Genomic DNA, 25,201 nt, shown 5'->3' on the forward strand with positions numbered 1-25,201 from the left:
CCGGTCCCTACAAGCTGCTTTTGTTGGAGGTCGTCCCATTTGGCCAAGGGCCATTCCCTTGTGGAAGATCTCAGGGACCACATTTCCCGTTGAGGGTGAGTCCATTGTGTGGAAGCGTATGCACCAGGATTGGTTTGGTTCCCCAGAGGGCAGTGGCCCTTACGCTGAGTAATCCCTGTTCCACTGAGGGTGTCTCAGCGGTTCAGGATGACATCCCTATGCTGTGTCGGCGGGGAGGTGGCTCAGGCAGGGAAGTTGAAGGCCCATACCAGGGGGTTGATGGACGGCTGTGCTCTTTGTGCTGATGCCCGTGTGCTCTGAAGGCATCTGTGCCACGACGCATTTACGTTTGGCTGTGGACACACAGAGATGATGGGCTGCAAATGAAATGTTGAGGGGAGATATAGCGCACATCGCTGGGCGGTATCACCCTTTGCCTCTGTGCGCCCGTTCACTTTTCTCAAACATCCCTGTGTTCTGTCACCCTGAGGCAGGTGGTGGAGTGCCAGGGAACAAACACCTGCAGCAGCATGGGCCCCTCTGTATAGTCCATGATACCTGGCGAAGTGAGGAGAGTGCAGCAATGTGAGGCAAGTCAAGGCAAAAGAGTCTCAGAGTGGTTTTGGCGTAAAGTCCTTGAGGATCCTCGTAGGAACCATGTGGTGGTGAGTGGAACTTCTTTGCAGAAACCTAGATGTTTGGCCACGGGGACTTGTGCACTGAGACTACACCCTCACCTTCTTGGCTCTTCCAGGGGCACCCCAGATATGATGCCATGATCCTTAGATCCATTTGCAGCCCCGTGGGTCGGCTCTGGCCGCTCCTGACTGCTGACATCCTTGAGATCGGTGGCTGCCCCGCGGTGGAGCCTGCGACTTTGAACGTGCAGTCTTTGAGCAGGTGGATTGATGATGACTCCCATAAATGCACTGCTTGGAACTCTGAACAAATGAATGGGTCTCAGGTTTCTCCGCGGTCATGTCACTGATGGGCCTGGGGCGAAAATACAAGTCGCCAGGGCAAGCAACCCAGTTGCTGCAAGGGTTTGCACTGCCAGTTTGGGCATTGGAATATCTCCAATGCCAGTAGCTTTCTGTGTGATCCAAGGGCATCGCCTCTGGCTCGACAAGGTTCCTGGTAGAAACCTTGTGGGTTAAACGGAACTTCTTTGAAGAAACCTAGATGTTTGGCCACGGGGATTTGTGCCGCGAGACTACACCGTCACATTCTGGGCTCTTCCTGGGGCACCCGAGCTCCGATGCCCTGAGACTTGGGGGCACTTCCTGCCCTGTGGCTCGAGTCTGGCCGCTCCCTACTGCTGAGAGGATTGAGCTTGCTGACCTTCCGCGACTTTGCACATCTAGCCTTTGAGCAGGAGCGTGGATCAGTGATGACTCCCATAAATGCATTCCTTGGAAATCTAAACAAAATGAATGAGCAATACCTACCGTCTTCTCATCCTAACTGAGGTCCAGCACGTGGCTCCCAAAGGAAAATTAGGGAGAGGTCCATGTTGCATTTGCTACTGTGGGCGTGCGCAGCAACATTGTTCAAGTTGAGGGTGGCGGGCTTCTCGTGCAGAAAGAGCCATGTGGAAAGGAGCCTGGGATGTCCATCTACGTGGGAAGGCTAAGGACAACTTGACGTCTCTGGGCACCTGAGTCTAGCCAGAACTGCTATCCCCTGCCGTGGTCAGCGTGCGGGTGCGAAAGGAAGCGTGAGCCACTGGTACTCCTCTGGCTTGCCATTGAGATCTACAGGCCACCCTCAAGCTCAGGTCGTTGCCTTGTTCCCGCAAGGAAACAGAAGTCTCTGCCCTCAGGGTCAGAGAAGGAGTCCTGGCCAGGCCAGGCGTCTATGTCATGTTCAGCTTGGGAGGTGGGATATAGTTTAGGTTTGCCCTGATGGTCGGGGGAAAACAAATGGGCCACTGTCCCTGGGATTTGGGCGATGCTGATGGCGCCTCCTTGGGTTGTGTCCTGCTTGTGTGTTGTGTGTGGAGAGGTTGGAAAATGCCTTAGGCAAATCCAGGGGATATCAAGCTACTTAGGTGAGGGGTGGATTCGTTTGGATCCTGGTGGAGAGAGGAAGGCAAGGCGATTGGGAAGTACACTTGAGAGTGTTGGCTAAGCCCACAGGCTTACTGTTGGGTGGATAGATGGTCGGTGGACATAGGGTTCCCGGAACTCTTTTGGGATATCTTCAGGAGCATTTGGAGTCCCGTGTAGGGAAGGAATACAGGTGCACATTCGTGGATCATCCCAAGCTTTTCCTCTCCTTTCTCAATGTGCTTCACGGCGGGTCCTTGTTCCAGCGCATGGTGCCTTCACCGCACAGAACAGTGTCTTCTCACTGGGACCGATTTGGAGCCGTTGGGATGTTTTGTCCCTGTGTGGCCTCATTGCCCCTATGTTGAGGATGTTAAGGTGTTCCTTAGGACAGCCCAGCGTCATTGCTATACCAGGTCGGCATAGCATTCCCTGAGGTTTGGAGCTCTTCCCGGAGGTCTTTGGGCCCAACCATGCAGAAAGAAGGGAGTTGGCTGCCAAGGAAACGCTACAGGTTTAAGGGCTGGAGTGAATGTGTGCTGCCGGGGTTATTTTGTCCTGCCACCTTCTGGTGCTGTGAGCCTGTGACCTCCAGCGTGCATGGCTTCAAGCCAGAGACGTCATGCCGCTTCAAGTGTGCAAGATGTTGGATGCGTTCTCTCATTGCACGGCTGTGGGTGACACGTTGGTTCTGGAGGACCTGGGTCTCATGGTTTCTCCAAGGTCTTGTCCTTGAAGGGAAGAATGCGAATGTGCAAGGTGCTACGATAAGTTACCCAGTTGCTGCAAGGGTTTGGCCCGCCACTTTGGGCATTGGAATGGCTCCCTTGTCATTAGGTTTGGTTGCGGTCCCAAGGAAATTTCTCTGGCTTGGCAGGAGACCAGGAAGTATGCCTGCTGGTGAGTCTCCCTTGATCAGTCCAGGGGTTCCTCAGGTGCCCTTTGTCACGTCTCCATACGAGCCGCTTTTGATGGAGGTCGTCTTATTTGGCCAAGGGCCCTTCCCTTATGGAAGATCTCTCCACTTAAGGGCGTGTCCACTGTGTTTAATCATAAGTGCCAAAGGCGTGTTTGTTCCCATAGAGGGCACCTGCTCTTAGGCTGAGGGGGCCCTGTTGTCCTGAGGGTGTCTCAGGGGATCAGGAAGACATACTTTTTCTGTGATGGAGGGCAGATTGCTCAGGAGAGGAATTTCAGGGACCGAGCCCGAGGGGTTGTTGGTCGGTGGCGCTCTTTGTCCTGATGGCTGCATGCTCTGAAGGCGCCTGTGCCACGATGCTTTCACGTTTGGCTGTGGACACACAGGCAAGATGGACAGCAAATGAAATGTTGAGGAGAGATAGAACACACATCGCTGGGTGGTATCGCCCTTTCCCTCGGTTCGCCCGTGCACCCTCCTCAAGTGTGCATGTGTTCTCTCACCCCGAGCCAGGTGGAATGCCAGGGAAGGAATGCCAGCAGCAGCCTGGGGCCATCCGTATAATCCCTGATACCCGTTGAAGTGAGGACAGTGTGGCAAGGTGAGGCCATGCGAAGGAGTCTCGGAAGGGTGTTTGTGTGCATTCCATGAGGATCCTGCTTTAAACCTTGTTGCGGTAAGCGACACTTCTTTGCTAAACCTAAAGGTTTAGCGAGGGTAACGTGTGCACCGGGGCTACACCCTCACCTTCTGGTCTTTTCTCGGGGAACACGAGCTTTGATGTCCTGAGAACTGGCTGCATTTCCTGACCCGTGGCTCGGCTCTGGCCACTTCTGTACGCTGATATGATTCAGCTCGCTGGCCGTCCCATGGTGGAATCTGCAACTTTAGATGTCCATCGTTTGAACATGTGCTTGGATTGATGATAACTCATACAAATGCATTCCTTGGAAATCTGAACAAAATGAGTGAGAAATCCCTACCGTCTCCTCGTTGGAACTGAGGTCCAGCACGTGGCTCCCAAAAGGGAAGTAGGGAGAAGTTCATGTTGCATTTGTGGCCGTGGGTGTCCACAGCCACATAGTTCAAGTTGAGGGTTGTGGTCATCTCATGGGGAGAAGAGCCATTGGGAAAGGAGCCTGGGATGCCAATCCAGGTGGGAAGGCTTGGGACAGAGTGCCGTCTCTGGGTACCTTGGTCTAGCCAGGACTGCTGTCCCCTGCCACGGTTCAGCATGCAGGTAGGAGAGGAAGCGTGAGCCATTGCTGGTTCTGCCGCCTGCACTTGGGTTCTACAGGCTGCCCCCACCTGCTGGTCATTGCCTTGTGGCCTCAAAGAAACAGAAGTTTGTAGGCTCAGGGTCAGATAGGATTCCAGGCCTAGGGCAGGGTTCTTTGTCATTTTCTACTTGGGAGACCAGATGCAGTTTAGGTTTCTCCTGATGAGGGGAGAAATCAAATGGGCCACAGTTCCTGGGAGTTTAGCCAATCTGATGGCTCCTCCTCGGGTTGTGTCCTGCTTGTGTGTGCTGTGTGAAGGGGCTGGAAAACGCTTTAGTCAAGCTTGGTCACAGCAAGCTTCTTTGGTGAGAGGTGGCACTGGCACCTTGCCGTGACACGTTGGGATCCCGGTGGAGAGAGAGTAAGGCAAGGCGAGTGAAAGAGACACGTGAGATGGCTGGCTAAGCCCACAGGTTTACTGGTGGGTGGATAGATCGACGGTGGCCATGGGGTTCACGGAACACATTTGGGACTCCCTCAGGAGCATCTGGAGGCACGTGTAGGGAAGGAACACGGGAGCACATTTGTGGACTGTCCCGCCTCTTTCCTCTCCTTGGTCGATTTGCTTCATGGCGGGTCCTTGTGCCAGCGAATGGTTGCCTTCATGGCACAGTATGGTGTCTTCTCATGGGGGCCGATTTGGAGGCCTTGGGGTGTTTTGTCCCTGTCTGGCCACGTTCCCCCTGTGTTGAAGATGTGAAGGTGTTCCTGAGGACAGCCAAGCATCGTTTCTATACCTGGCCCTCATAGCGTTCCCTGAGGATTGGAGCTGTACCCAGAGGTCATTGGGTGCAACCATGCAGAAACAAGGGAGTCGGCTGCCAAGGAAAGGCTACAGGTTTAAGGGCAGGAGAGGATGTGTGGTGTGGGTGTCATTTTTCCTGCCACCCGCTGGTGCATCCACACTGTGGTATCCGGCGAGCCTGGCCACAGGCCAGACAAGTCATACCGGTTCAAGTGTCTAGGCTGTTGTCTGGGTTCTGTCGTTGCATGGCTGTGGGTAACAAGTGGCTGTTGAGGACCTGAGCCTCCGGGTTTCCCCAATGGCACGTCACTGATGGGCCCAGAGTGGGAAAGTACCAGACACCACTGCAAGTTACAAAATTGCTGCAAGGGTTTGCCCCGCCACGTTGGGCGTCGGAATGGTTCCCATGCCATTAGCTTTGTGTGTGGGCCAAGGGTAGGTTGCCAGTCTTGGCAGCAGGCCAGGAAGTATGGCTGCAGGTGAATCTCCATTGTTCAGTCCAGGAGTTCCTCTGGTGCGTTTTGTCACCGGTCCCTACAAGCTGCTTTTGTTGGAGGTCGTCCCATTTGGCCAAGGGCCATTCCCTTGTGGAAGATCTCAGGGACCACATTTCCCGTTGAGGGTGAGTCCATTGTGTGGAAGCGTATGCACCAGGATTGGTTTGGTTCCCCAGAGGGCAGTGGCCCTTACGCTGAGTAATCCCTGTTCCCCTGAGGGTGTCTCAGCAGTTCAGGATGACATCCCTATGCTGTGTCGGCGGGGAGGTGGCTCAGGCGGGGAAGTTGAAGGCCCATACCAGGGGGTTGATGGACGGCTGTGCTCTTTGTGCTGATGCCCGTGTGCTCTGAAGGCATCTGTGCCACGACGCATTTACGTTTGGCTGTGGACACACAGAGATGATGGGCTGCAAATGAAATGTTGAGGGGAGATATAGCGCACATCGCTGGGCGGTATCACCCTTTGCCTCTGTGCGCCCGTTCACTTTTCTCAAACATCCCTGTGTTCTGTCACCCTGAGGCAGGTGGTGGAGTGCCACGGAACAAACACCTGCAGCAGCATGGGCCCCTCTGTATAGTCCATGATACCTGGCGAAGTGAGGAGAGTGCAGCAATGTGAGGCAAGTCAAGGCAAAAGAGTCTCAGAGTGGTTTTGGCGTAAAGTCCTTGAGGATCCTCGTAGGAACCATGTGGTGGTGAGTGGAACTTCTTTGCAGAAACCTAGATGTTTGGCCACGGGGACTTGTGCACTGAGACTACACCCTCACCTTCTTGGCTCTTCCAGGGGCACCCCAGATATGATGCCATGATCCTTAGATCCATTTGCAGCCCCGTGGGTCGGCTCTGGCCGCTCCTGACTGCTGACATGCTTGAGATCGGTGGCTGCCCCGCGGTGGAGCCTGCGACTTTGAACGTGCAGTCTTTGAGCAGGTGGATTGATGATGACTCCCATAAATGCACTGCTTGGAACTCTGAACAAATGAATGGGTCTCAGGTTTCTCCGCGGTCATGTCACTGATGGGCCTGGGGCGAAAATACAAGTCGCCAGGGCAAGCAACCCAGTTGCTGCAAGGGTTTGCACTGCCAGTTTGGGCATTGGAATATCTCCAATGCCAGTAGCTTTCTGTGTGATCCAAGGGCATCGCCTCTGGCTCGACAAGGTTCCTGGTAGAAACCTTGTGGGTTAAACGGAACTTCTTTGAAGAAACCTAGATGTTTGGCCACGGGGATTTGTGCCGCGAGACTACACCGTCACATTCTGGGCTCTTCCTGGGGCACCCGAGCTCCGATGCCCTGAGACTTGGGGGCACTTCCTGCCCTGTGGCTCGAGTCTGGCCGCTCCCTACTGCTGAGAGGATTGAGCTTGCTGACCTTCCGCGACTTTGCACATCTAGCCTTTGAGCAGGAGCGTGGATCAGTGATGACTCCCATAAATGCATTCCTTGGAAATCTAAACAAAATGAATGAGCAATACCTACCGTCTTCTCATCCTAACTGAGGTCCAGCACGTGGCTCCCAAAGGAAAATTAGGGAGAGGTCCATGTTGCATTTGCTACTGTGGGCGTGCGCAGCAACATTGTTCAAGTTGAGGGTGGCGAGCTTCTCGTGCAGAAAGAGCCATGTGGAAAGGAGCCTGGGATGTCCATCTACGTGGGAAGGCTAAGGACAACTTGACGTCTCTGGGCACCTGAGTCTAGCCAGAACTGCTATCCCCTGCCGTGGTCAGCGTGCGGGTGCGAAAGGAAGCGTGAGCCACTGGTACTCCTCTGGCTTGCCATTGAGATCTACAGGCCACCCTCAAGCTCAGGTCGTTGCCTTGTTCCCGCAAGGAAACAGAAGTCTCTGCCCTCAGGGTCAGAGAAGGAGTCCTGGCCAGGCCAGGCGTCTATGTCATGTTCAGCTTGGGAGGTGGGATATAGTTTAGGTTTGCCCTGATGGTCGGGGGAAATCCAATGGGCCACTGTCCCTGGGATTTGGGCGATGCTGATGGCGCCTCCTTGGGTTGTGTCCTGCTTGTGTGTTGTGTGTGGAGAGGTTGGAAAATGCCTTAGGCAAATCCAGGGGATATCAAGCTACTTAGGTGAGGGGTGGATTCGTTTGGATCTTGGTGGAGAGAGGAAGGCAAGGCGAGCGGGAAATACACGTGAGAGTGTTGGCTAAGCCCACAGGCTTACTGTTGGGTGGATAGATGGTCGGTGGACATAGGGTTCCCGGAACTCTTTTGGGATATCTTCAGGAGCATTTGGAGTCCCGTGTAGGGAAGGAATACAGGTGCACATTCGTGGATCATCCCAAGCTTTTCCTCTCCTTTCTCAATGTGCTTCACGGCGGGTCCTTGTTCCAGCGCATGGTGCCTTCACCGCACAGAACAGTGTCTTCTCACTGGGACCGATTTGGAGCCGTTGGGATGTTTTGTCCCTGTGTGGCCTCATTGCCCCTATGTTGAGGATGTTAAGGTGTTCCTTAGGACAGCCCAGCGTCATTGCTATACCAGGTCGGCATAGCATTCCCTGAGGTTTGGAGCTCTTCCCGGAGGTCTTTGGGCCCAACCATGCAGAAAGAAGGGAGTTGGCTGCCAAGGAAACGCTACAGGTTTAAGGGCTGGAGTGAATGTGTGCTGCCGGGGTTATTTTGTCCTGCCACCTTCTGGTGCTGTGAGCCTGTGACCTCCAGCGTGCATGGCTTCAAGCCAGAGACGTCATGCCGCTTCAAGTGTGCAAGATGTTGGATGCGTTCTCTCATTGCACGGCTGTGGGTGACACGTTGGTTCTGGAGGACCTGGGTCTCATGGTTTCTCCAAGGTCTTGTCCTTGAAGGGAAGAATGCGAATGTGCAAGGTGCTACGATAAGTTACCCAGTTGCTGCAAGGGTTTGGCCCGCCACTTTGGGCATTGGAATGGCTCCCTTGTCATTAGGTTTGGTTGCGGTCCCAAGGAAATTTCTCTGGCTTGGCAGGAGACCAGGAAGTATGCCTGCTGGTGAGTCTCCCTTGATCAGTCCAGGGGTTCCTCAGGTGCCCTTTGTCACGTCTCCATACGAGCCGCTTTTGATGGAGGTCGTCTTATTTGGCCAAGGGCCCTTCCCTTATGGAAGATCTCTCCACTTAAGGGCGTGTCCACTGTGTTTAATCATAAGTGCCAAAGGCGTGTTTGTTCCCATAGAGGGCACCTGCTCTTAGGCTGAGGGGGCCCTGTTGTCCTGAGGGTGTCTCAGGGGATCAGGAAGACATACTTTTTCTGTGATGGAGGGCAGATTGCTCAGGAGAGGAATTTCAGGGACCGAGCCCGAGGGGTTGTTGGTCGGTGGCGCTCTTTGTCCTGATGGCTGCATGCTCTGAAGGCGCCTGTGCCACGATGCTTTCACGTTTGGCTGTGGACACACAGGCAAGATGGACAGCAAATGAAATGTTGAGGAGAGATAGAACACACATCGCTGGGTGGTATCGCCCTTTCCCTCGGTTCGCCCGTGCACCCTCCTCAAGTGTGCATGTGTTCTCTCACCCCGAGCCAGGTGGAATGCCAGGGAAGGAATGCCAGCAGCAGCCTGGGGCCATCCGTATAATCCCTGATACCCGTTGAAGTGAGGACAGTGTGGCAAGGTGAGGCCATGCGAAGGAGTCTCGGAAGGGTGTTTGTGTGCATTCCATGAGGATCCTGCTTTAAACCTTGTTGCGGTAAGCGACACTTCTTTGCTAAACCTAAAGGTTTAGCGAGGGTAACGTGTGCACCGGGGCTACACCCTCACCTTCTGGTCTTTTCTCGGGGAACACGAGCTTTGATGCCCTGAGAACTGGCTGCATTTCCTGACCCGTGGCTCGGCTCTGGCCACTTCTGTACGCTGATATGATTCAGCTCGCTGGCCGTCCCATGGTGGAATCTGCAACTTTAGATGTCCATCGTTTGAACATGTGCTTGGATTGATGATGACTCATACAAATGCATTCCTTGGAAATCTGAACAAAATGAGTGAGAAATCCCTACCGTCTCCTCGTTGGAACTGAGGTCCAGCACGTGGCTCCCAAAAGGGAAGTAGGGAGAAGTTCATGTTGCATTTGTGGCCGTGGGTGTCCACAGCCACATAGTTCAAGTTGAGGGTTGTGGTCATCTCATGGGGAGAAGAGCCATTGGGAAAGGAGCCTGGGATGCCAATCCAGGTGGGAAGGCTTGGGACAGAGTGCCGTCTCTGGGTACCTTGGTCTAGCCAGGACTGCTGTCCCCTGCCACGGTTCAGCATGCAGGTAGGAGAGGAAGCGTGAGCCATTGCTGGTTCTGCCGCCTGCACTTGGGTTCTACAGGCTGCCCCCACCTGCTGGTCATTGCCTTGTGGCCTCAAAGAAACAGAAGTTTGTAGGCTCAGGGTCAGATAGGATTCCAGGCCTAGGGCAGGGTTCTTTGTCATTTTCTACTTGGGAGACCAGATGCAGTTTAGGTTTCTCCTGATGAGGGGAGAAATCAAATGGGCCACAGTTCCTGGGAGTTTAGCCAATCTGATGGCTCCTCCTCGGGTTGTGTCCTGCTTGTGTGTGCTGTGTGAAGGGGCTGGAAAACGCTTTAGTCAAGCTTGGTCACAGCAAGCTTCTTTGGTGAGAGGTGGCTCTGGCACCTTGCCGTGACACGTTGGGATCCCGGTGGAGAGAGAGTAAGGCAAGGCGAGTGAAAGAGACACGTGAGATGGCTGGCTAAGCCCACAGGTTTACTGGTGGGTGGATAGATCGACGGTGGCCATGGGGTTCACGGAACACATTTGGGACTCCCTCAGGAGCATCTGGAGGCACGTGTAGGGAAGGAACACGGGAGCACATTTGTGGACTGTCCCGCCTCTTTCCTCTCCTTGGTCGATTTGCTTCATGGCGGGTCCTTGTGCCAGCGAATGGTTGCCTTCATGGCACAGTATGGTGTCTTCTCATGGGGGCCGATTTGGAGGCCTTGGGGTGTTTTGTCCCTGTCTGGCCACGTTCCCCCTGTGTTGAAGATGTGAAGGTGTTCCTGAGGACAGCCAAGCATCGTTTCTATACCTGGCCCTCATAGCGTTCCCTGAGGATTGGAGCTGTACCCAGAGGTCATTGGGCGCAACCATGCAGAAACAAGGGAGTCGGCTGCCAAGGAAAGGCTACAGGTTTAAGGGCAGGAGAGGATGTGTGGTGTGGGTGTCATTTTTCCTGCCACCCGCTGGTGCATCCACACTGTGGTATCCGGCGAGCCTGGCCACAGGCCAGACAAGTCATACCGGTTCAAGTGTCTAGGCTGTTGTCTGGATTCTGTCGTTGCATGGCTGTGGGTAACAAGTGGCTGTTGAGGACCTGAGCCTCCGGGTTTCCCCAATGGCACGTCACTGATGGGCCCAGAGTGGGAAAGTACCAGACACCACTGCAAGTTACAAAATTGCTGCAAGGGTTTGCCCCGCCACGTTGGGCGTCGGAATGCTTCCCATGCCATTAGCTTTGTGTGTGGGCCAAGGGTAGGTTGCCAGTCTTGGCAGCAGGCCAGGAAGTATGGCTGCAGGTGAATCTCCATTGTTCAGTCCAGGAGTTCCTCTGGTGCGTTTTGTCACCGGTCCCTACAAGCTGCTTTTGTTGGAGGTCGTCCCATTTGGCCAAGGGCCATTCCCTTGTGGAAGATCTCAGGGACCACATTTCCCGTTGAGGGTGAGTCCATTGTGTGGAAGCGTATGCACCAGGATTGGTTTGGTTCCCCAGAGGGCAGTGGCCCTTACGCTGAGTAATCCCTGTTCCCCTGAGGGTGTCTCAGCGGTTCAGGATGACATCCCTATGCTGTGTCGGCGGGGAGGTGGCTCAGGCGGGGAAGTTCAAGGCCCATACCAGGGGGTTGATGGACGGCCCTGCTCTTTGTGCTGATGCCCGTGTGCTCTGAAGGCATCTGTGCCACGATGCATTCACGTTTGGCTGTGGACACACAGACATGATGGGCTGCAAATTAAATGTTGAGGGGAGATATAGTGCACATCGCTGGGCGGTATCACCCTTTGCCTCTGTGCGCCCCTTCACTTTTCTCAAACATCCCTGTGTTCTGTCACCCTGAGGCAGGTGGTGGAGTGCCAGGGAACAAACACCTGCAGCAGCATGGGCCCCTCTGTATAGTCCATGATACCTGGCGAAGTGAGGAGAGTGCAGCAATGTGAGGCAAGTCAAGGCAAAAGAGTCTCAGAGTGGTTTTGGCGTAAAGTCCTTGAGGATCCTCGTAGGAACCATGTGGTGGTGAGTGGAACTTCTTTGCAGAAACCTAGATGTTTGGCCACGGGGACTTGTGCACTGAGACTACACCCTCACCTTCTTGGCTCTTCCAGGGGCACCCCAGATATGATGCCATGATCCTTAGATCCACTTGCACCCCCGTGGGTCGGCTCTGGCCGCTCCTGACTGCTGACATGCTTGAGATCGGTGGCTGCCCCGCGGTGGAGCCTGCGACTTTGAACGTGCAGTCTTTGAGCAGGTGGATTGATGATGACTCCCATAAATGCACTGCTTGGAACTCTGAACAAATGAATGGGTCTCAGGTTTCTCCGCGGTCATGTCACTGATGGGCCTGGGGCGAAAATACAAGTCGCCAGGGCAAGCAACCCAGTTGCTGCAAGGGTTTGCACTGCCAGTTTGGGCATTGGAATATCTCCAATGCCAGTAGCTTTCTGTGTGATCCAAGGGCATCGCCTCTGGCTCGACAAGGTTCCTGGTAGAAACCTTGTGGGTTAAACGGAACTTCTTTGAAGAAACCTAGATGTTTGGCCACGGGGATTTGTGCCGCGAGACTACACCGTCACATTCTGGGCTCTTCCTGGGGCACCCGAGCTCCGATGCCCTGAGACTTGGGGGCACTTCCTGCCCTGTGGCTCGAGTCTGGCCGCTCCCTACTGCTGAGAGGATTGAGCTTGCTGACCTTCCGCGACTTTGCACATCTAGCCTTTGAGCAGGAGCGTGGATCAGTGATGACTCCCATAAATGCATTCCTTGGAAATCTAAACAAAATGAATGAGCAATACCTACCGTCTTCTCATCCTAACTGAGGTCCAGCACGTGGCTCCCAAAGGAAAATTAGGGAGAGGTCCATGTTGCATTTGCTACTGTGGGCGTGCGCAGCAACATTGTTCAAGTTGAGGGTGGCGGGCTTCTCGTGCAGAAAGAGCCATGTGGAAAGGAGCCTGGGATGTCCATCTACGTGGGAAGGCTAAGGACAACTTGACGTCTCTGGGCACCTGAGTCTAGCCAGAACTGCTATCCCCTGCCGTGGTCAGCGTGCGGGTGCGAAAGGAAGCGTGAGCCACTGGTACTCCTCTGGCTTGCCATTGAGATCTACAGGCCACCCTCAAGCTCAGGTCGTTGCCTTGTTCCCGCAAGGAAACAGAAGTCTCTGCCCTCAGGGTCAGAGAAGGAGTCCTGGCCAGGCCAGGCGTCTATGTCATGTTCAGCTTGGGAGGTGGGATATAGTTTAGGTTTGCCCTGATGGTCGGGGGAAAACAAATGGGCCACTGTCCCTGGGAATTGGGCGATGCTGATGGCGCCTCCTTGGGTTGTGTCCTGCTTGTGTGTTGTGTGTGGAGAGGTTGGAAAATGCCTTAGGCAAATCCAGGGGATATCAAGCTACTTAGGTGAGGGGTGGATTCGTTTGGATCCTGGTGGAGAGAGGAAGGCAAGGCGATTGGGAAGTACACTTGAGAGTGTTGGCTAAGCCCACAGGCTTACTGTTGGGTGGATAGATGGTCGGTGGACATAGGGTTCCCGGAACTCTTTTGGGATATCTTCAGGAGCATTTGGAGTCCCGTGTAGGGAAGGAATACAGGTGCACATTCGTGGATCATCCCAAGCTTTTCCTCTCCTTTCTCAATGTGCTTCACGGCGGGTCCTTGTTCCAGCGCATGGTGCCTTCACCGCACAGAACAGTGTCTTCTCACTGGGACCGATTTGGAGCCGTTGGGATGTTTTGTCCCTGTGTGGCCTCATTGCCCCTATGTTGAGGATGTTAAGGTGTTCCTTAGGACAGCCCAGCGTCATTGCTATACCAGGTCGGCATAGCATTCCCTGAGGTTTGGAGCTCTTCCCGGAGGTCTTTGGGCCCAACCATGCAGAAAGAAGGGAGTTGGCTGCCAAGGAAACGCTACAGGTTTAAGGGCTGGAGTGAATGTGTGCTGCCGGGGTTATTTTGTCCTGCCACCTTCTGGTGCTGTGAGCCTGTGACCTCCAGCGTGCATGGCTTCAAGCCAGAGATGTCATGCCGCTTCAAGTGTGCAAGATGTTGGATGCGTTCTCTCATTGCACGGCTGTGGGTGACACGTTGGTTCTGGAGGACCTGGGTCTCATGGTTTCTCCAAGGTCTTGTCCTTGAAGGGAAGAATGCGAATGTGCAAGGTGCTACGATAAGTTACCCAGTTGCTGCAAGGGTTTGGCCCGCCACTTTGGGCATTGGAATGGCTCCCTTGTCATTAGGTTTGGTTGCGGTCCCAAGGAAATTTCTCTGGCTTGGCAGGAGACCAGGAAGTATGCCTGCTGGTGAGTCTCCCTTGATCAGTCCAGGGGTTCCTCAGGTGCCCTTTGTCACGTCTCCATACGAGCCGCTTTTGATGGAGGTCGTCTTATTTGGCCAAGGGCCCTTCCCTTATGGAAGATCTCTCCACTTAAGGGCGTGTCCACTGTGTTTAATCATAAGTGCCAAAGGCGTGTTTGTTCCCATAGAGGGCACCTGCTCTTAGGCTGAGGGGGCCCTGTTGTCCTGAGGGTGTCTCAGGGGATCAGGAAGACATACTTTTTCTGTGATGGAGGGCAGATTGCTCAGGAGAGGAATTTCAGGGACCGAGCCCGAGGGGTTGTTGGTCGGTGGCGCTCTTTGTCCTGATGGCTGCATGCTCTGAAGGCGCCTGTGCCACGATGCTTTCACGTTTGGCTGTGGACACACAGGCAAGATGGACAGCAAATGAAATGTTGAGGAGAGATAGAACACACATCGCTGGGTGGTATCGCCCTTTCCCTCGGTTCGCCCGTGCACCCTCCTCAAGTGTGCATGTGTTCTCTCACCCCGAGCCAGGTGGAATGCCAGGGAAGGAATGCCAGCAGCAGCCTGGGGCCATCCGTATAATCCCTGATACCCGTTGAAGTGAGGACAGTGTGGCAAGGTGAGGCCATGCGAAGGAGTCTCGGAAGGGTGTTTGTGTGCATTCCATGAGGATCCTGCTTTAAACCTTGTTGCGGTAAGCGACACTTCTTTGCTAAACCTAAAGGTTTAGCGAGGGTAACGTGTGCACCGGGGCTACACCCTCACCTTCTGGTCTTTTCTCGGGGAACACGAGCTTTGATGCCCTGAGAACTGGCTGCATTTCCTGACCCGTGGCTCGGCTCTGGCCACTTCTGTACGCTGATATGATTCAGCTCGCTGGCCGTCCCATGGTGGAATCTGCAACTTTAGATGTCCATCGTTTGAACATGTGCTTGGATTGATGATGACTCATACAAATGCATTCCTTGGAAATCTGAACAAAATGAGTGAGAAATCCCTACCGTCTCCTCGTTGGAACTGAGGTCCAGCACGTGGCTCCCAAAAGGGAAGTAGGGAGAAGTTCATGTTGCATTTGTGGCCGTGGGTGTCCACAGCCACATAGTTCAAGTTGAGGGTTGTGGTCATCTCATGGGGAGAAGAGCCATTGGGAAAGGAGCCTGGGATGCCAATCCAGGTGGGAAGGCTTGGGACAGAGTGCCGTCTCTGGGTACCTTGGTCTAGCCAGGACTGCTGTCCCCTGCCACGGTTCAGCATGCAGGTAGGAGAGGAAGCGTGAGCCATTGCTGGTTCTGCCGCCTGCACTTGGGTTCTACAGGCTGCCCCCACCTGCTGGTCATTGCCTTGTGGCCTCAAAGAAACAGAAGTTTGTAGGCTCAGGGTCAGATAGGATTCCAGGCCTAGGGCAGGGTTCTTTGTCATTTTCTACTTGGGAGACCAGATGCAGTTTAGGTTTCTCCTGATGAGGGGAGAAATCAAATGGGCCACAGTTCCTGGGAGTTTAGCCAATCTGATGGCTCCTCCTCGGGTTGTGTCCTGCTTGTGTGTGCTGTGTGAAGGGGCTGGAAAACGCTTTAGTCAAGCTTGGTCACAGCAAGCTTCTTTGGTGAGAGGTGGCTCTGGCACCTTGCCGTGACACGTTGGGATCCCGGTGGAGAGAGAGTAAGGCAAGGCGAGTGAAAGAGACACGTGAGATGGCTGGCTAAGCCCACAGGTTTACTGGTGGGTGGATAGATCGACGGTGGCCATGGGGTTCACGGAACACATTTGGGACTCCCTCAGGAGCATCTGGAGGCACGTGTAGGGAAGGAACACGGGAGCACATTTGTGGACTGTCCCGCCTCTTTCCTCTCCTTGGTCGATTTGCTTCATGGCGGGTCCTTGTGCCAGCGAATGGTTGCCTTCATGGCACAGTATGGTGTCTTCTCATGGGGGCCGATTTGGAGGCCTTGGGGTGTTTTGTCCCTGTCTGGCCACGTTCCCCCTGTGTTGAAGATGTGAAGGTGTTCCTGAGGACAGCCAAGCATCGTTTCTATACCTGGCCCTCATAGCGTTCCCTGAGGATTGGAGCTGTACCCAGAGGTCATTGGGCGCAACCATGCAGAAACAAGGGAGTCGGCTGCCAAGGAAAGGCTACAGGTTTAAGGGCAGGAGAGGATGTGTGGTGTGGGTGTCATTTTTCCTGCCACCCGCTGGTGCATCCACACTGTGGTATCCGGCGAGCCTGGCCACAGGCCAGACAAGTCATACCGGTTCAAGTGTCTAGGCTGTTGTCTGGGTTCTGTCGTTGCATGGCTGTGGGTAACAAGTGGCTGTTGAGGACCTGAGCCTCCGGGTTTCCCCAATGGCACGTCACTGATGGGCCCAGAGTGGGAAAGTACCAGACACCACTGCAAGTTACAAAATTGCTGCAAGGGTTTGCCCCGCCACGTTGGGCGTCGGAATGCTTCCCATGCCATTAGCTTTGTGTGTGGGCCAAGGGTAGGTTGCCAGTCTTGGCAGCAGGCCAGGAAGTATGGCTGCAGGTGAATCTCCATTGTTCAGTCCAGGAGTTCCTCTGGTGCGTTTTGTCACCGGTCCCTACAAGCTGCTTTTGTTGGAGGTCGTCCCATTTGGCCAAGGGCCATTCCCTTGTGGAAGATCTCAGGGACCACATTTCCCGTTGAGGGTGAGTCCATTGTGTGGAAGCGTATGCACCAGGATTGGTTTGGTTCCCCAGAGGGCAGTGGCCCTTACGCTGAGTAATCCCTGTTCCCCTGAGGGTGTCTCAGCGGTTCAGGATGACATCCCTATGCTGTGTCGGCGGGGAGGTGGCTCAGGCGGGGAAGTTGAAGGCCCATACCAGGGGGTTGATGGACGGCTGTGCTCTTTGTGCTGATGCCCGTGTGCTCTGAAGGCATCTGTGCCACGACGCATTTACGTTTGGCTGTGGACACACAGAGATGATGGGCTGCAAATGAAATGTTGAGGGGAGATATAGCGCACATCGCTGGGCGGTATCACCCTTTGCCTCTGTGCGCCCGTTCACTTTTCTCAAACATCCCTGTGTTCTGTCACCCTGAGGCAGGTGGTGGAGTGCCAGGGAACAAACACCTGCAGCAGCATGGGCCCCTCTGTATAGTCCATGATACCTGGCGAAGTGAGGAGAGTGCAGCAATGTGAGGCAAGTCAAGGCAAAAGAGTCTCAGAGTGGTTTTGGCGTAAAGTCCTTGAGGATCCTCGTAGGAACCATGTGGTGGTGAGTGGAACTTCTTTGCAGAAACCTAGATGTTTGGCCACGGGGACTTGTGCACTGAGACTACACCCTCACCTTCTTGGCTCTTCCAGGGGCACCCCAGATATGATGCCATGATCCTTAGATCCATTTGCACCCCCGTGGGTCGGCTCTGGCCGCTCCTGACTGCTGACATCCTTGAGATCGGTGGCTGCCCCGCGGTGGAGCCTGCGACTTTGAACGTGCAGTCTTTGAGCAGGTGGATTGATGATGACTCCCATAAATGCACTGCTTGGAACTCTGAACAAATGAATGGGTCTCAGGTTTCTCCGCGGTCATGTCACTGATGGGCCTGGGGCGAAAATACAAGTCGCCAGGGCAAGCAACCCAGTTGCTGCAAGGGTTTGCACTGCCAGTTTGGGCATTGGAATATCTCCAATGCCAGTAGCTTTCTGTGTGATCCAAGGGCATCGCCTCTGGCTCGACAAGGTTCCTGGTAGAAACCTTGTGGGTTAAACGGAACTTCTTTGAAGAAACCTAGATGTTTGGCCACGGGGATTTGTGCCGCGAGACTACACCGTCACATTCTGGGCTCTTCCTGGGGCACCCGAGCTCCGATGCCCTGAGACTTGGGGGCACTTCCTGCCCTGTGGCTCGAGTCTGGCCGCTCCCTACTGCTGAGAGGATTGAGCTTGCTGACCTTCCGCGACTTTGCACATCTAGCCTTTGAGCAGGAGCGTGGATCAGTGATGACTCCCATAAATGCATTCCTTGGAAATCTAAACAAAATGAATGAGCAATACCTACCGTCTTCTCATCCTAACTGAGGTCCAGCACGTGGCTCCCAAAGGAAAATTAGGGAGAGGTCCATGTTTCATTTGCTACTGTGGGCGTGCGCAGCAACATTGTTCAAGTTGAGGGTGGCGGGCTTCTCGTGCAGAAAGAGCCATGTGGAAAGGAGCCTGGGATGTCCATCTACGTGGGAAGGCTAAGGACAACTTGACGTCTCTGGGCACCTGAGTCTAGCCAGAACTGCTATCCCCTGCCGTGGTCAGCGTGCGGGTGCGAAAGGAAGCGTGAGCCACTGGTACTCCTCTGGCTTGCCATTGAGATCTACAGGCCACCCTCAAGCTCAGGTCGTTGCCTTGTTCCCGCAAGGAAACAGAAGTCTCTGCCCTCAGGGTCAGAGAAGGAGTCCTGGCCAGGCCAGGCGTCTATGTCATGTTCAGCTTGGGAGGTGGGATATAGTTTAGGTTTGCCCTGATGGTCGGGGGAAAACAAATGGGCCACTGTCCCTGGGATTTGGGCGATGCTGATGGCGCCTCCTTGGGTTGTGTCCTGCTTGTGTGTTGTGTGTGGAGAGGTTGGAAAATGCCTTAGGCAAATCCAGGGGATATCAAGCTACTTAGGTGAGGGGTGGATTCGTTTGGATCCTGGTGGAGAGAGGAAGGCAAGGCGATTGGGAAGTACACTTGAGAGTGTTGGCTAAGCCCACAGGCTTACTGTTGGGTGGATAGATGGTCGGTGGACATAGGGTTCCCGGAACTCTTTTGGGATATCTTCAGGAGCATTTGGAGTCCCGTGTAGGGAAGGAATACAGGTGCACATTCGTGGATCATCCCAAGCTTTTCCTCTCCTTTCTCAATGTGCTTCACGGCGGGTCCTTGTTCCAGCGCATGGTGCCTTCACCGCACAGAACAGTGTCTTCTCACTGGGACCGATTTGGAGCCGTTGGGATGTTTTGTCCCTGTGTGGCCTCATTGCCCCTATGTTGAGGATGTTAAGGTGTTCCTTAGGACAGCCCAGCGTCATTGCTATACCAGGTCGGCATAGCATTCCCTGAGGTTTGGAGCTCTTCCCGGAGGTCTTTGGGCCCAACCATGCAGAAAGAAGGGAGTTGGCTGCCAAGGAAACGCTACAGGTTTAAGGGCTGGAGTGAATGTGTGCTGCCGGGGTTATTTTGTCCTGCCACCTTCTGGTGCTGTGAGCCTGTGACCTCCAGCGTGCATGGCTTCAAGCCAGAGACGTCATGCCGCTTCAAGTGTGCAAGATGTTGGATGCGTTCTCTCATTGCACGGCTGTGGGTGACACGTTGGTTCTGGAGGACCTGGGTCTCATGGTTTCTCCAAGGTCTTGTCCTTGAAGGGAAGAATGCGAATGTGCAAGGTGCTACGATAAGTTACCCAGTTGCTGCAAGGGTTTGGCCCGCCACTTTGGGCATTGGAATGGCTCCCTTGTCATTAGGTTTGGTTGCGGTCCCAAGGAAATTTCTCTGGCTTGGCAGGAGACCAGGAAGTATGCCTGCTGGTGAGTCTCCCTTGATCAGTCCAGGGGTTCCTCAGGTGCCCTTTGTCACGTCTCCATACGAGCCGCTTTTGATGGAGGTCGTCTTATTTGGCCAAGGGCCCTTCCCTTATGGAAGATCTCTCCACTTAAGGGCGTGTCCACTGTGTTTAATCATAAGTGCCAAAGGCGTGTTTGTTCCCATAGAGGGCACCTGCTCTTAGGCTGAGGGGGCCCTGTTGTCCTGAGGGTGTCTCAGGGGATCAGGAAGACATACTTTTTCTGTGATGGAGGGCAGATTGCTCAGGAGAGGAATTTCAGGGACCGAGCCCGAGGGGTTGTTGGTCGGTGGCGCTCTTTGTCCTGATGGCTGCATGCTCTGAAGGCGCCTGTGCCACGATGCTTTCACGTTTGGCTGTGGACACACAGGCAAGATGGACAGCAAATGAAATGTTGAGGAGAGATAGAACACACATCGCTGGGTGGTATCGCCCTTTCCCTCGGTTCGCCCGTGCACCCTCCTCAAGTGTGCATGTGTTCTCTCACCCCGAGCCAGGTGGAATGCCAGGGAAGGAATGCCAGCAGCAGCCTGGGGCCATCCGTATAATCCCTGATACCCGTTGAAGTGAGGACAGTGTGGCAAGGTGAGGCCATGCGAAGGAGTCTCGGAAGGGTGTTTGTGTGCATTCCATGAGGATCCTGCTTTAAACCTTGTTGCGGTAAGCGACACTTCTTTGCTAAACCTAAAGGTTTAGCGAGGGTAACGTGTGCACCGGGGCTACACCCTCACCTTCTGGTCTTTTCTCGGGGAACACGAGCTTTGATGCCCTGAGAACTGGCTGCATTTCCTGACCCGTGGCTCGGCTCTGGCCACTTCTGTACGCTGATATGATTCAGCTCGCTGGCCGTCCCATGGTGGAATCTGCAACTTTAGATGTCCATCGTTTGAACATGTGCTTGGATTGATGATGACTCATACAAATGCATTCCTTGGAAATCTGAACAAAATGAGTGAGAAATCCCTACCGTCTCCTCGTTGGAACTGAGGTCCAGCACGTGGCTCCCAAAAGGGAAGTAGGGAGAAGTTCATGTTGCATTTGTGGCCGTGGGTGTCCACAGCCACATAGTTCAAGTTGAGGGTTGTGGTCATCTCATGGGGAGAAGAGCCATTGGGAAAGGAGCCTGGGATGCCAATCCAGGTGGGAAGGCTTGGGACAGAGTGCCGTCTCTGGGTACCTTGGTCTAGCCAGGACTGCTGTCCCCTGCCACGGTTCAGCATGCAGGTAGGAGAGGAAGCGTGAGCCATTGCTGGTTCTGCCGCCTGCACTTGGGTTCTACAGGCTGCCCCCACCTGCTGGTCATTGCCTTGTGGCCTCAAAGAAACAGAAGTTTGTAGGCTCAGGGTCAGATAGGATTCCAGGCCTAGGGCAGGGTTCTTTGTCATTTTCTACTTGGGAGACCAGATGCAGTTTAGGTTTCTCCTGATGAGGGGAGAAATCAAATGGGCCACAGTTCCTGGGAGTTTAGCCAATCTGATGGCTCCTCCTCGGGTTGTGTCCTGCTTGTGTGTGCTGTGTGAAGGGGCTGGAAAACGCTTTAGTCAAGCTTGGTCACAGCAAGCTTCTTTGGTGAGAGGTGGCTCTGGCACCTTGCCGTGACACGTTGGGATCCCGGTGGAGAGAGAGTAAGGCAAGGCGAGTGAAAGAGACACGTGAGATGGCTGGCTAAGCCCACAGGTTTACTGGTGGGTGGATAGATCGACGGTGGCCATGGGGTTCACGGAACACATTTGGGACTCCCTCAGGAGCATCTGGAGGCACGTGTAGGGAAGGAACACGGGAGCACATTTGTGGACTGTCCCGCCTCTTTCCTCTCCTTGGTCGATTTGCTTCATGGCGGGTCCTTGTGCCAGCGAATGGTTGCCTTCATGGCACAGTATGGTGTCTTCTCATGGGGGCCGATTTGGAGGCCTTGGGGTGTTTTGTCCCTGTCTGGCCACGTTCCCCCTGTGTTGAAGATGTGAAGGTGTTCCTGAGGACAGCCAAGCATCGTTTCTATACCTGGCCCTCATAGCGTTCCCTGAGGATTGGAGCTGTACCCGGCGGTCATTGGGCGCAACCATGCAGAAACAAGGGAGTCGGCTGCCAAGGAAAGGCTACAGGTTTAAGGGCAGGAGAGGATGTGTGGTGTGGGTGTCATTTTTCCTGCCACCCGCTGGTGCATCCACACTGTGGTATCCGGCGAGCCTGGCCACAGGCCAGACAAGTCATACCGGTTCAAGTGTCTAGGCTGTTGTCTGGGTTCTGTCGTTGCATGGCTGTGGGTAACAAGTGGCTGTTGAGGACCTGAGCCTCCGGGTTTCCCCAATGGCACGTCACTGATGGGCCCAGAGTGGGAAAGTACCAGACACCACTGCAAGTTACAAAATTGCTGCAAGGGTTTGCCCCGCCACGTTGGGCGTCGGAATGGTTCCCATGCCATTAGCTTTGTGTGTGGGCCAAGGGTAGGTTGCCAGTCTTGGCAGCAGGCCAGGAAGTATGGCTGCAGGTGAATCTCCATTGTTCAGTCCAGGAGTTCCTCTGGTGCGTTTTGTCACCGGTCCCTACAAGCTGCTTTTGTTGGAGGTCGTCCCATTTGGCCAAGGGCCATTCCCTTGTGGAAGATCTCAGGGACCACATTTCCCGTTGAGCGTGAGTCCATTGTGTGGAAGCGTATGCACCAGGATTGGTTTGGTTCCCCAGAGGGCAGTGGCCCTTACGCTGAGTAATCCCAGTTCCCCTGAGGGTGTCTCAGCGGTTCAGGATGACATCCCTATGCTGTGTCGGCGGGGAGGTGGCTCAGGCGGGGAAGTTGAAGGCCCATACCAGGGGGTTGATGGACGGCTGTGCTCTTTGTGCTGATGCCCGTGTGCTCTGAAGGCATCTGTGCCACGACGCATTTACGTTTGGCTGTGGACACACAGAGATGATGGGCTGCAAATGAAATGTTGAGTGGAGATATAGCGCACATCGCTGGGCGGTATCACCCTTTGCCTCTGTGCGCCCGTTCACTTTTCTCAAACATCCCTGTGTTCTGTCACCCTGAGGCAGGTGGTGGAGTGCCAGGGAACAAACACCTGCAGCAGCATGGGCCCCTCTGTATAGTCCATGATACCTGGCGAAGTGAGGAGAGTGCAGCAATGTGAGGCAAGTCAAGGCAAAAGAGTCTCAGAGTGGTTTTGGTGTAAAGTCCTTGAGGATCCTCGTAGGAACCATGTGGTGGTGAGTGGAACTTCTTTGCAGAAACCTAGATGTTTGGCCACGGGGACTTGTGCACTGAGACTACACCCTCACCTTCTTGGCTCTTCCAGGGGCACCCCAGATATGATGCCATGATCCTTAGATCCATTTGCAGCCCCGTGGGTCGGCTCTGGCCGCTCCTGACTGCTGACATGCTTGAGATCGGTGGCTGCCCCGCGGTGGAGCCTGCGACTTTGAACGTGCAGTCTTTGAGCAGGTGGATTGATGATGACTCCCATAAATGCACTGCTTGGAACTCTGAACAAATGAATGGGTCTCAGGTTTCTCCGCGGTCATGTCACTGATGGGCCCGGGGCGAATATACAAGTCGCCAGGGCAAGTAACCCAGTTGCTGCAAGGGTTTGCACTGCCAGTTTGGGCATTGGAATATCTCCAATGCCAATAGCTTTCTGTGTGATCCAAGGGCATCGCCTCTGGCTCGACAAGGTTCCTGGTAGAAACCTTGTGGGTTAAACGGAACTTCTTTGAAGAAACCTAGATGTTTGGCCACGGGGATTTGTGCCGCGAGACTACACCGTCACATTCTGGGCTCTTCCTGGGGCACCCGAGCTCCGATGCCCTGAGACTTGGGGGCACTTCCTGCCCTGTGGCTCGAGTCTGGCCGCTCCCTACTGCTGAGAGGATTGAGCTTGCTGACCTTCCGCGACTTTGCACATCTAGCCTTTGAGCAGGAGTGTGGATCAGTGATGACTCCCATAAATGCATTCCTTGGAAATCTAAACAAAATGAATGAGCAATACCTACCGTCTTCTCATCCTAACTGAGGTCCAGCACGTGGCTCCCAAAGGAAAATTAGGGAGAGGTCCATGTTGCATTTGCTACTGTGGGCGTGCGCAGCAACATTGTTCAAGTTGAAGGTGGCGGGCTTCTCGTGCAGAAAGAGCCATGTGGAAAGGAGCCTGGGATGTCCATCTACGTGGGAAGGCTAAGGACAACTTGACGTCTCTGGGCACCTGAGTCTAGCCAGAACTGCTATCCCCTGCCGTGGTCAGCGTGCGGGTGCGAAAGGAAGCATGAGCCACTGGTACTCCTCTGGCTTGCCATTGAGATCTACAGGCCACCCTCAAGCTCAGGTCGTTGCCTTGTTCCCGCAAGGAAACAGAAGTCTCTGCCCTCAGGGTCAGAGAAGGAGTCCTGGCCAGGCCAGGCGTCTATGTCATGTTCAGCTTGGGAGGTGGGATATAGTTTAGGTTTGCCCTGATGGTCGGGGGAAATCAAATGGGCCACTGTCCCTGGGATTTGGGCGACGCTGATGGCGCCTCCTTGGGTTGTGTCCTGCTTGTGTGTTGTGTGTGGAGAGGTTGGAAAATGCCTTAGGCAAATCCAGGGGATATCAAGCTACTTAGGTGAGGGGTGGATTCGTTTGGATCCTGGTGGAGAGAGGAAGGCAAGGCGATTGGGAAGTACACTTGAGAGTGTTGGCTAAGCCCACAGGCTTACTGTTGGGTGGATAGATGGTCGGTGGACATAGGGTTCCCGGAACTCTTTTGGGATATCTTCAGGAGCATTTGGAGTCCCGTGTAGGGAAGGAATACAGGTGCACATTCGTGGATCATCCCAAGCTTTTCCTCTCCTTTCTCAATGTGCTTCACGGCGGGTCCTTGTTCCAGCGCATGGTGCCTTCACCGCACAGAACAGTGTCTTCTCACTGGGACCGATTTGGAGCCGTTGGGATGTTTTGTCCCTGTGTGGCCTCATTGCCCCTATGTTGAGGATGTTAAGGTGTTCCTTAGGACAGCCCAGCGTCATTGCTATACCAGGTCGGCATAGCATTCCCTGAGGTTTGGAGCTCTTCCCGGAGGTCCTTGGGCCCAACCATGCAGAAAGAAGGGAGTTGGCTGCCAAGGAAACGCTACAGGTTTAAGGGCTGGAGTGAATGTGTGCTGCCGGGGTTATTTTGTCCTGCCACCTTCTGGTGCTGTGAGCCTGTGACCTCCAGCGTGCATGGCTTCAAGCCAGAGACGTCATGCCGCTTCAAGTGTGCAAGATGTTGGATGCGTTCTCTCATTGCACGGCTGTGGGTGACACGTTGGTTCTGGAGGACCTGGGTCTCATGGTTTCTCCAAGGTCTTGTCCTTGAAGGGAAGAATGCGAATGTGCAAGGTGCTACGATAAGTTACCCAGTTGCTGCAAGGGTTTGGCCCGCCACTTTGGGCATTGGAATGGCTCCCTTGTCATTAGGTTTGGTTGCGGTCCCAAGGAAATTTCTCTGGCTTGGCAGGAGACCAGGAAGTATGCCTGCTGGTGATTCTCCCTTGATCAGTCCAGGGGTTCCTCAGGTGCCCTTTGTCACGTCTCCATACGAGCCGCTTTTGATGGAGGTCGTCTTATTTGGCCAAGGGCCCTTCCCTTATGGAAGATCTCTCCACTTAAGGGCGTGTCCACTGTGTTTAATCATAAGTGCCAAAGGCGTGTTTGTTC

The 25,201-nt window shown here is 54.3% G+C and overlaps 14 non-coding genes across 14 annotated transcripts; all 14 read left to right on the forward strand.

Annotated features, from left to right (window-relative positions):
* Positions 1-902: 902 nt before the first annotated feature.
* LOC130708016 (small nucleolar RNA SNORD116) lies at positions 903-994 on the forward strand. The gene has a single exon (XR_009008044.1). It is a non-coding gene; the product is annotated as a small nucleolar RNA SNORD116 (small nucleolar RNA).
* Positions 995-1,381: 387 nt separating this feature from the next.
* On the forward strand, positions 1,382-1,473 carry LOC130707889 (small nucleolar RNA SNORD116). Its single transcript, XR_009007918.1, has one exon. It is a non-coding gene; the product is annotated as a small nucleolar RNA SNORD116 (small nucleolar RNA).
* Positions 1,474-3,883: 2,410 nt separating this feature from the next.
* LOC130707860 (small nucleolar RNA SNORD116) lies at positions 3,884-3,975 on the forward strand. Its single transcript, XR_009007889.1, has one exon. It is a non-coding gene; the product is annotated as a small nucleolar RNA SNORD116 (small nucleolar RNA).
* A 2,446-nt stretch (positions 3,976-6,421) lies between these two features.
* LOC130708017 (small nucleolar RNA SNORD116) lies at positions 6,422-6,513 on the forward strand. The gene has a single exon (XR_009008045.1). It is a non-coding gene; the product is annotated as a small nucleolar RNA SNORD116 (small nucleolar RNA).
* A 387-nt stretch (positions 6,514-6,900) lies between these two features.
* LOC130707890 (small nucleolar RNA SNORD116) lies at positions 6,901-6,992 on the forward strand. The gene has a single exon (XR_009007919.1). It is a non-coding gene; the product is annotated as a small nucleolar RNA SNORD116 (small nucleolar RNA).
* Positions 6,993-9,402: 2,410 nt separating this feature from the next.
* On the forward strand, positions 9,403-9,494 carry LOC130707826 (small nucleolar RNA SNORD116). The gene has a single exon (XR_009007855.1). It is a non-coding gene; the product is annotated as a small nucleolar RNA SNORD116 (small nucleolar RNA).
* A 2,446-nt stretch (positions 9,495-11,940) lies between these two features.
* On the forward strand, positions 11,941-12,032 carry LOC130708018 (small nucleolar RNA SNORD116). The gene has a single exon (XR_009008046.1). It is a non-coding gene; the product is annotated as a small nucleolar RNA SNORD116 (small nucleolar RNA).
* Positions 12,033-12,419: 387 nt separating this feature from the next.
* LOC130707891 (small nucleolar RNA SNORD116) lies at positions 12,420-12,511 on the forward strand. Its single transcript, XR_009007920.1, has one exon. It is a non-coding gene; the product is annotated as a small nucleolar RNA SNORD116 (small nucleolar RNA).
* A 2,410-nt stretch (positions 12,512-14,921) lies between these two features.
* On the forward strand, positions 14,922-15,013 carry LOC130707827 (small nucleolar RNA SNORD116). The gene has a single exon (XR_009007856.1). It is a non-coding gene; the product is annotated as a small nucleolar RNA SNORD116 (small nucleolar RNA).
* A 2,446-nt stretch (positions 15,014-17,459) lies between these two features.
* LOC130708019 (small nucleolar RNA SNORD116) lies at positions 17,460-17,551 on the forward strand. Its single transcript, XR_009008047.1, has one exon. It is a non-coding gene; the product is annotated as a small nucleolar RNA SNORD116 (small nucleolar RNA).
* A 387-nt stretch (positions 17,552-17,938) lies between these two features.
* Positions 17,939-18,030, forward strand: LOC130707892 (small nucleolar RNA SNORD116). The gene has a single exon (XR_009007921.1). It is a non-coding gene; the product is annotated as a small nucleolar RNA SNORD116 (small nucleolar RNA).
* A 2,410-nt stretch (positions 18,031-20,440) lies between these two features.
* On the forward strand, positions 20,441-20,532 carry LOC130707828 (small nucleolar RNA SNORD116). The gene has a single exon (XR_009007857.1). It is a non-coding gene; the product is annotated as a small nucleolar RNA SNORD116 (small nucleolar RNA).
* Positions 20,533-22,978: 2,446 nt separating this feature from the next.
* On the forward strand, positions 22,979-23,071 carry LOC130707972 (small nucleolar RNA SNORD116). Its single transcript, XR_009008001.1, has one exon. It is a non-coding gene; the product is annotated as a small nucleolar RNA SNORD116 (small nucleolar RNA).
* Positions 23,072-23,457: 386 nt separating this feature from the next.
* LOC130707893 (small nucleolar RNA SNORD116) lies at positions 23,458-23,549 on the forward strand. Its single transcript, XR_009007922.1, has one exon. It is a non-coding gene; the product is annotated as a small nucleolar RNA SNORD116 (small nucleolar RNA).
* The last annotated feature ends 1,652 nt before the right edge of the window (positions 23,550-25,201 follow it).

This window comes from Balaenoptera acutorostrata, chromosome 3 (assembly GCF_949987535.1).
Source record: "Balaenoptera acutorostrata chromosome 3, mBalAcu1.1, whole genome shotgun sequence".
Taxonomy (NCBI): domain Eukaryota; kingdom Metazoa; phylum Chordata; class Mammalia; order Artiodactyla; family Balaenopteridae; genus Balaenoptera; species Balaenoptera acutorostrata.